This window comes from Arachis stenosperma, chromosome 6 (assembly GCF_014773155.1).
Source record: "Arachis stenosperma cultivar V10309 chromosome 6, arast.V10309.gnm1.PFL2, whole genome shotgun sequence".
NCBI classification, from domain to species: Eukaryota; Viridiplantae; Streptophyta; class Magnoliopsida; order Fabales; family Fabaceae; genus Arachis; species Arachis stenosperma.
This window is the reverse complement of record NC_080382.1, coordinates 37,313,258-37,322,905: the sequence shown is the minus strand read 5'-3', so window position 1 is coordinate 37,322,905 and position 9,648 is coordinate 37,313,258. Positions and strand designations below refer to the sequence as shown.

Sequence of the window (9,648 nt, the reverse complement as noted above, 5' to 3'; positions counted from 1 at the left end):
CCTGAGAGGACCCTCCGTAGATTAAGGAGGGAAGCAAGAGGAAAAAGAGTTGTTGGTGCTGAGGAAGAAGAAGAGTACTTTGAAACAAACATGGAGGAGAACTTGGAAAACAACCATGAAGAAGAAGCTCATAACCATGCCAGAGAAGGCCCTGTGAATCATGCTGGGTAAGAGAGGAGAGTTCTAGGCTCTTACATCAATCCAAATCCAGGAAATTGTGGAAGTAGCATCCAAAAGCCCACCATACATGCCAACAACTTTGAATCAAAACCCCAACTCATCACCCTTGTTCAGAATAACTGCTCATTTGGAGGAAGTGCCCAAGAAGACCCCAATCAACATCTAACCACCTTTCTAAGAATATGTGACACTGTGAAGTCTAATGGTGTTCATCTGGATGTCTATAGACTGCTTTTGTTCTCTTTCTCACTCAGGGACAAAGCATCTAAATGGCTGGAATCCTTCCCGAAGGAGAGCTTAACAAATTGGGAAGATGTGGTGAACAAATTTTTGGCTAGATTCTATCCTCCACAAAGAATTAATAGGCTGAGAGCTGAGGTACAAACCTTCAGGCAACAAGATGGTGAAACTCTCTATGAGGTATGGGAGAGGTTTAAGGACTTAATAAGAAGATGCCCACCAGACATGTTTAATGAATGGGTTCAACTGCACATTTTCTATGAAGGTCTTTCTTATGAGTCAAAGAAGGCCGTAAACCATTCATCGGGGGCTCTCTAAACAAGAAGAAAATCATTGAAGAAGCCATAGATGTCATTGAGACTGTGATTGAGAATGACTACTTCTATGCTTCTGAAAGAAGCAACACTCGAGGAGTAATGGAGCTGAACCACATGGATGCATTGCTGGCTCAAAATAAGATGATCACCAAGTAGCTAGTAGATCTTACCAAGAAGGTGGAAGAAAACCAAGTTACAGTAGTCATCACCTCATCACCAGCTCAAGAAGGAGTAAATACAGGAGAAGAAGGTGATTGGGAACAAGCTAAATATGTTGGAAACTCACCCAGACAGACCCATGATCCATACTCCAAAACTTATAATTTTGGTTGGAGAAACCACCCTAACTTTGGGTGGGGAAATCAACAAGACCAAGGCCAAGACCAGAGACGCCACAACCACAATTTCAACAACAATGCAACTCACCAACATACTTCACAGAGATCCTATAAAAATTGATTCTTGAATCCAGAAAAAGCAGCAAAAGAAAAAGCTTGCATGCGAAAAAAAGTGGCAAAAAAAAAACAAAAAATAAGAAAGAAAAAACTAAAAAGCAAGCAGAAAAAGCCAAAAGCTCTTTAAACCAAAAGGCAATAGCAAAAAGCCAATAACCCTTTAAACCAAAAAGGGCCCAAGGCTTTGAGCATCAGTGGTTAGGAGGGCCCAAAGGAATAAAATCCTGGCCTAAGTGGCTCAAACCAAGCTATCCCTAACCATGTGGTTGTGGCATGAAGGTGTCAAGTGAAAAGCTTGAGTCTGAGCAGTTAAAGACGTGTTCCAAAGCAAAAAGAGTGTGCTTAAGAATTTTGGACACCTCTATCTGTAGACTCTTGATGCACCCCTATTTTGTGGTACATTTTATGCTTAATTTTAGGTGGATTTTATCCATTTTTTTCACATTTATTTAAGGAAATAGCATGGTTTCATAATTTTCTCCTAAATTGTGCTTAAGTGTAAAAAATGCTTTTTAGGCCCTTAAATTGTTAATTTTGATTCACATTTGATTCCACTAGATGCCTTGATGTGTTTGTTAATGATTTTAGGATGAAAAGGCTAGGAATAGATCAAAGGAGTGAAGAGAAGAGCATACAAAGTGGAGAAATCATGGAAAACTAAGGATTTGGAATGCACTCATCGACGCACACGCGCAACAGACGTGCACGCGTGAATCTGAAGTTCGAGGCAACACGTACGCGTACATGGCGCGTACGCGTAGATAGCAAAAATGCCAAGCGACAGTACGCATGACCCATGCATACGCGTCGGTTCTCGCATGTGACCCACTTAAAGTGAATCTACTAGGGGCAATTTCTGGGCTTCCCAGGTCCAAATCCTACTCACTTCTTATGCTATTAAACCCAAGGATTGAAGGAGGATTAAGGGAGTTAGTTACCAAGTAGTCATAGTTTAGTTTGGATCATGTTTTAGTTAGTTTCTAGAGAGAGAAGCTCTCCCTTCTCTCTAGAATGAGGATTAGGATTAGGTCTAATTCTTCTCTAGATCTAAGTTTAATTCATGTTTTCGTCTATTTTTCCCTCTCAATTTCTTGTTGCTACATCTTGTTCTTCTATTCTTTTGTTGTAATCTCCTTTATTTTGTATACCTTGTTGTGTATACACTCTTGTTCCTTTTATTTTCTTTTAATGCAATTTGAGATAATTCATGTTAATTGTGCCTTCTTTGATTGTTGTCGTGCATACTTTGCAATCAGTAGTTATTAGATTTCATTCTTGTTGTCATTTTACTATGCCTCTCTTTTATGCCTTCCAAGTGTTTGATAAAATGGTTAGAAGGAAGCTAGAGTAGAATTTTCTCCTCTTGGCGTAGATTGAATAATTAGTGACACTTGAGTTATCAACCTCCTTTGTTAATTGATAATTGAAAGTTGCTAGTTGATTTGAATTCCACTTAAGCTAGTCTTTCCTTAGGAGTTGACTAGGACTTGAGGAATCAAATTGATAAACTCCACTTGATTTTCCTTCATAGGTAGAGGTTGACTAAGTGGGAGCAATGGAAAATTCTTATCACAATTAAGGATGATAATGAGGATAGGACTTCTAGTTCTCATTCCTTGCCAAGAGCTCTCTTAGCTATTAGTTTTATTCTTGCAATTTACTTTTCTTGTCCTTTATCCAAAACCCCCAAAATATACATCTCATAACCAATAACAAGAACACTTCCTTGCAATTCCTTTGAGAGACGACCTGAGGTTTGAATACTTCGGTTATTTTTATTGGGGTTTGTACTTGTCATAAACAATTTTTTTGCATAAAAGGATTATTTGTTGGTTTAGAAACTATACTTGCAACGAGATTTTATTTGTGAAATTCTATACCATCAAAAATCTCTTCATCAAAATGGCGCCGTTGCCGGGGACTTGCAAATGTGCTCTTGTTATTGGTTATTGTATATATGTGAATATTGTGAATATGTTTGCCTTTTGTTTATTTGTGAGCTCTTGATAGTTTTAGGATTTGATTTTCTTGTTTCTTATTAGTTCTTGCTTTTATTTTCTATTTTCATTATGAGTTCTCACCCTTTTGGTTATGAGTTTGGTTACAATTATATTGTAGGAAATGTGAATATCAATGACGACATGCATCAAGGATGGAACAATCAAAGATGGGAGGAGCCTCAAGAACTTGATCACTCTTCGTGGTAACAACCTTCGGTTTCCTATATGTATAATTCCCATCTTAATGCATGTCAATTCAATGGCTTTGGTAAATTTCCTTGTGACTATCAACAAACACCATCATATGCCTATAGACCTCACCCTCAACATAGCCCCCAACCATACTCACAAGCCCCTTCTCACCAAATACCTTCCTATGATCCATATCCATCATATGACCAATCACCCCTACCTCATCCTTATGACCATTATGAGCGAAAACCTTTAGAACCACCAGAATACCATCATGATTACTACCAAGAACCACCTCAATACACACAATCTCCATACCATTACCAAGAAGAACCACCTTCCTGTTATGAACCCTTTCTCCAAAATAATGAACCTTCCTATTCACCCCAAACCCCAATGGATGACCCTCTCACCCTATTCCTTCAAAGGCAAAAAGATATCAAAAAGGAGGTACTAGAATTTGTGGCTACCTTGACCAAGGTAGTGGACGCTTCAATCTCCCGATACTCATGCACACAAGGCAACCCTGTTACCACATGTGAAGGATCAAAAGAAGAGCATAGCATGAAGGAGAGATTGGAAAATCTGGTGGAGAAGGAGGAGTTGGATTTTGTATTGGAGCAATTGGAGGAGCCTATGATTGTTAAAGAAAAGGAAGAAGTTGTCGAAGACTTAGAAGATGCGGAACCACCATGTGAGACTCAAGAACCTCTCTCCAAAAAGCTTGAATTTGATGTTGAGGAGGGTGTACGACCTCCAAGACATATTAGAGTTGAAGGACTGGTGGATGAAATTGTGATCACATTAATGTAGTATTCTTTGTTGTTGTATGGAATCATTATTATGGCACTTATGTGGGGACACAACTCCGTTCAACTAACCAGCAAGTGTACTGGGTCATCCAAGTAATACCTTACATGAGTAAGGGTCGATCCCACAGAGATTGTTGGTATGAAGCAAGCTATGGTCACCTTGTAAATCTCAGTTAGGCAGATTAAATGGTTATGGGTTTCGAAAATTAATAATAAATAGAAAATAAAAAGGGATAGAAATACTTATGTAAATCAATAGTGGGAATTTCAGATAGGCGTGTGGAGATGCTAGAATCCTTTCGAATCTCTACTTTTCTTATTGCTTTCATCCAATCCTTCTTACTCCTTTCCATGGCAAGCTGTATGTAGGGCATCACCGTTGTCAATGGCTACATCCCATCCTCTCAGTGAAAATGGTCCTATGCTCTATCACAGCACGGCTAATCATCTGTCGGTTCTCAATCAGGTTGGAATAGAATCCCTTGATTCTTTTGCGTCTGTCACTAACGCCCAGCCTTCAGGAGTTTGAAGCTCGGCACAGTCATTCAATCCCGGAATCCTACTCGGAATACCACAGACAAGGTTTAGACCTTCCGGATTCTCATGAATGCCGCCATCAATTCTAGCTTATACCACGAAGATTCTGTTGGAGAATCTAAGAGATATGCGCCCGGCCTAACATAGAACGGAAGTGGTTGTCAATCACGCGCGTTCATAGGTGAGAATGATGATGAGTGTCACGGATCATCACATTCATCAAAGTGTTGTGCAACGTATATCTTGGAATAAGAATAAAAGAGAATTGAATAGAAAGTAATAATAATTGTATTGAAACTTGAGGTACAGCAGAGCTCTACACCCTTAATCTATGGTGTGCAGAAACTCCACCGTTGAAAATACATAAGTGAATGGTTCAGGCATGGCCGAATGGCCAGCCCCCTAAAACGTGATCAATAGCCTCCTAAGATGAAGAATAAAACAAAACTGAGACCAAAGATGAAACGTGGTCAAAAGACGTGTAATACAATAGTTAAATGTCCTATATATACTAGACTAACTACTAGGGTTTACATGAGTAAGTAATTGATGCATAAATCCACTTCCGGGGCCCACTTGGTGTATGCTTAGGCTGAGCTTGATCTATCCAAGAGCTGAGGCTTTTCTTGGAGTTGAACGCCGAGTTATAACGTGTTTTGGGCGTTCAACTCCGGATCAAGACGTGTTTCTGGCGTTTAACTCCAGACAGCAGCATGTACTTGGCGTTCAACGCCAAGTTACGTCGTCAATTTCCGAATAAAGTATGGACTATTATATATTGCTGGAACGCTCTAGATGTCTAATTTCCAACGCCGTAGAGAGCGCGCCATTTGAAGTTTTGTAGCTCTATAAAATCCATTTTGAGTGCAGGGAGGTCAGATTCCAACAGCATCAGCAGTCCTTTTGTCAGCCTTTTTCAGAGTTTTGCTCAAGTCCCTCAATTTCAGCCAGAAATTACCTGAAATCATAGAAAAACACACAAACTCATAGTAAAGTCCATAAATGTGAATTTAACATAAAAACTAATGAAAACATCCCTAAAAGTAGCTTGAACTTACTAAAAACTACCTAAAAACAATGCCAAAAAGCGTATAAATTATCCGCTCATCAAGGACTTAAGGAGGTCGATCAAGAGGAACATTCCATCATTGATGAATTCTTGTCCAAAATGGATTCGTCCTCCATGGAATATAAAGTTAAAGTTATTGAAGATAACCCCCAATCAATTGATATTGGTGACCTTGTTGAAGACCCTTCCATTGGATGTGAAGTTGATATTGAAGTGGATTTCACACAACCTCCAAAGTTTTACTTGATTGATGATGAAGAGGAATTGGAAGAAGTTGGCAAGCAAGGAGAAGTGGAAGAAAGTTGTCAAGAGGTGAAAATAACTAAGGAATAGCATAAGGGAATAGTACTTAAAGAACCATTGAAGATGTCCCTTCCTAAGTCACCATCTAACACGACACTCAAGTGGATAAAATTCTTACCCTTAAACTTCACTTTCTCACTTGAATATGGTTTGATTGAAATGGACGGACGACTTAGAGCTCTTTGTGGAGTTAAGAGTAAGAGGGAATTGTGTAGTGGTTGGAAATTTGATATTGAGCTCATTAAGGTTGAACTTTCAAGGCATAGGCACCATGGTTGGATGAATGTAGGTTTGTGTGGGTCTAGAAGGAAAATTTGGTGTGCTAAGGAGAATTCTGTGTCAACCACTCGGATGGAAGAATCATGATGACCAACTAGAGGACGGGTGTGAAAACAAGATATGGGATCCCGGATCGCAATATGAAGACCAATTTTGGGAGCTCATATCTTGGGTAGAATTTCACCTAAGCTTGGTGAAGACGGTTGGAAATCCTGGCAACCATTTGAGGAGCAAGCATCCTTGGAGATTCAAAGATGAATACAAGCATAAGTCACCATGATGAAGAATCTCCTAAATGTCCAACTTAAGGACGTAAACTAAAAGTGCTAGGTGGGAGATACCCCACAACTAAGGAGTAGGAAATCCTTAAACACCCAACTTCAATGCAACAAGAGATCAAAGGAAGAAAAGCTAACAGAGGAATACCAGACTATTGTCCAAGACATCTCTAAGGGTGTTGAATGCTCAGAAAGGAACGTCATTGGCGTTCAATGGCAAGAATGGGTATTCATCCCTGGCGTTGAATGCCCAAATGGGGGCAGCAACCTTGGCGTTGAATGCCCAAGCAAGGGTGGTCAGTCACCTACTGATAACAACCCCCCTAAGTAAGCTAGTAACCCTCTTCCAATACACAAGGCACTCAGCCTTCATCAACGAAGATTGATGAGTATAAGGCTAAGATGTCATTTCCTCAGAAACTCTGTCAACAGAAAAAAGATAAATAGTTTGCCTGCTTTGCGGATTATCTCAGAACATTAGAGATCAATATCCCTTTTGCAAAGGCTCTTAAACAGATACCTTCTTATGCTAAGTTCATTAAGGACATCTTAAGTCATAAGAAGGATTGGAGAGAGACAGAAACAGTCCTCTTCACTGAAGAGTGTAGTGCAATAATTCAAAATAACTTACCAGAGAAACTTAAGGATCCTGGAAGTTTTATGATACCATGCACTCTAGGGAATGCTTGCACAAGGACAGCTCTATGTGACCTTGGAGCAAGCATCAACTTAATACCTACTTCATTAATAAAGAAGTTTTACTTGACTGAGGAAGTCAAACCAACCCGCATATGCCTTCAACTTGCTGATGGTTTTATTAAGATACCATCAGGCGTAGTTAAAGAAATGATTGTCAGGGTTGGACCCTTTGCTTTTTAAACTAACTTCGTGGTGTTGGATATGGAAGGGCACAAGAGTGTATCCCTTATCCTAGGGAAACCCTTCCTAGTTACAGGACGGACCCTTATTGATGTTAAAAAAGGAGAAGTAACCCTGAGAGTCAATGACGAAAAGTTTGTACTGAATGCTGTCAAGGCTATGCAACATCCAGACACCCCGGAGGAATGCATGAGCATTAACCTCATTGATTCCTTGGTGGAAGAAGTAAACATGGCTGTAGGACTCAAAGAAGGGCTGAATAACATCCTTATTGATGCCCAGCCTGATTTAAGGGAACCTTTGGAAACTCCTAATGAAAAGGAAAAACCTCCAAAGCTTGAGCTCATGCCAATGCCATCTTCCCTGAAATATGCATTTCTAGTATCCTGTAATCATAAGCTCTGCCTTAGAGCCACAAGAAGAAGACGCATTAATTAAAGTGCTCAAAACTCACAAGACCGCCCTTGGGTGGACTATAAGTAACCTTAAGGGAATCGGCCCAACACGATGCATGCACAAAATCCTATTGGAGGATGATGCCAAACCAGTGGTGCAACAACAAAGGCGACTGAATCCAGCTATGAAGAAAGTGGTGCAGAAGGAAGTCACTAAGCTCTAGGAGGCTAGGATTATTTATCCCATTTCTGATAGCCCGTGGGTGAGCCCTATACAAGTTGTTCCTAAGAAGGGATGAATGATAGTGGTTCATAATGAAAAGAATGAACTGATCCCTGCAAGGATAGTTACAGGGTGGCGTATGTGTATTGACTATAGAAGGCTCAATAACACCACCAAGAAGGATCATTTTCCTTTACCATTTATTGATCAAATTCTAGAGAGACTAGCAGGGCATGCTTTTTTATTGCTTCCTGGATGGATATTCCGGGTACAATCAAATAGCAGTGGATCCTTAGGATCAAGAGAAGACAGCATTCACATGCCCATATAGCGTATTTTCCTATAGGCGAATGCCATATGACCTGTGCAATACACTACCACCTTTTAGAGATGTATGCTATCCATCTTATCTGATATGGCAGAAAAGTTCGTTGAAGTGTTCATGGATGACTTCTCTATCTTTGGAGACTCATTTGACTCCTACCCTGATCATTTGGCCCTAGTTCTAAAAACATGCCAAGGGACAAACCTGGTTCAAAACTAAGAAAAATGCAACTTCATGGTGACTGGTGGACGAAATTGTGATCATCAACAATGGCTCCAAAGATTTGGTTCTCTCAAACGTGAATCTCACTTTGTCACAACTCCGCACAACTAACCAGCAAGTGTACTGGGTCGTCCAAGTAATACCTTACGTGAGTAAGGGTCAATCCCACAGAGATTGTTGGTATGAAGCAAGCTATGGTCATCTTGTAAATCCCAGTCAGGCGGATTTAACTGGATTAAGATATTATTGGTTTAAATAAAGATAATAAAATAAACAGAAAATAAAGATAAAGTTACTCATGTAATTTAATGGTGGGAATTTCAGATAGTTGTATGGAGGTGCTGTGTTCCTTCTGAATCTCTGCTTTCCTACTTCTCCCTTCTAGTTTTTCATCACTCCTTTCTATGGCAAGCTGTATGTAGGGCATCACCATTGTCAATGGCTACATCCCATCCTCTCAGTGAAAATGGTCCAAATGCTCTGTCACAGCACGGCTAATCATCTGTCGGTTCTCAATCAGGTCGGAATAGAATCCAGTGATTCTTTTGCGTCTGTCACTAACGCCCAGCCTTCAGGAGTTTGAAGCTCGTCACAGTCATTCAATCCCGGAATCCTACTTGGAATACCATAGACAAGGTTAGACTTTCCGGATTCCCATGAATGCCACCATCAATTCTAGCTAATAACACGAAGATTTTGATCAAGGAATCCAAGAGATATGCGCCCGGTCTAAGGTAGAACGGAAGTAGTTGTCAGTCACGCGCGTTCATAGGTGAGAATGATGATGAGTGTCACGGATCATCACATTCATCAAGTTGAAGTGCAACGAATATCTTAGAACAGGAATAAATCGAATTGGATAGAAAATAGTAGTAATTGCATTAAAACTTGAGGTACAGCAGAGCTCCACACACTTAATCTATGGTGTGTAGAAACTCCACC

The 9,648-nt window shown here is 40.1% G+C and overlaps 1 non-coding gene across 1 annotated transcript; it reads right to left on the bottom strand.

Annotated features, from left to right (window-relative positions):
• Nucleotides 1–543: 543 nt before the first annotated feature.
• LOC130938618 (small nucleolar RNA R71) lies at nt 544–651 on the bottom strand. The gene has a single exon (XR_009069777.1). It is a non-coding gene; the product is annotated as a small nucleolar RNA R71 (small nucleolar RNA).
• Between the last annotated feature and the right edge of the window lie 8,997 nt (nt 652–9,648).